This window comes from Bison bison, unplaced genomic scaffold (assembly GCF_000754665.1).
Source record: "Bison bison bison isolate TAMUID 2011002044 unplaced genomic scaffold, Bison_UMD1.0 scf7180017864119, whole genome shotgun sequence".
NCBI lineage: Eukaryota > Metazoa > Chordata > Mammalia > Artiodactyla > Bovidae > Bison > Bison bison.
The window spans coordinates 1280053-1280314 of NW_011494691.1; positions in this window are offsets into that span (position 1 = coordinate 1280053).

The window sequence follows — 262 nt, forward strand, 5'->3', positions numbered from 1 at the left end:
TACACAATGGAGTATTACTCAGCCATTAAAAAGAATACATTTGAATCAGTTCTGATGAGGTGGATAAAACTGGAGCCTATTATACAGAGTGAAGTAAGCCAGAAGGAAAAACATAAATACAGTATACTAACGCATATATATGGAATTTAGAAAGATGGTAACAATAACCCGGTGTACGAGACAGCAAAAGAGACACTGATGTATAGAACAGTCTTATGGACTCTGTGGGAGAGGGAGAGGGTGGGAAGATTTGGGAGAATGG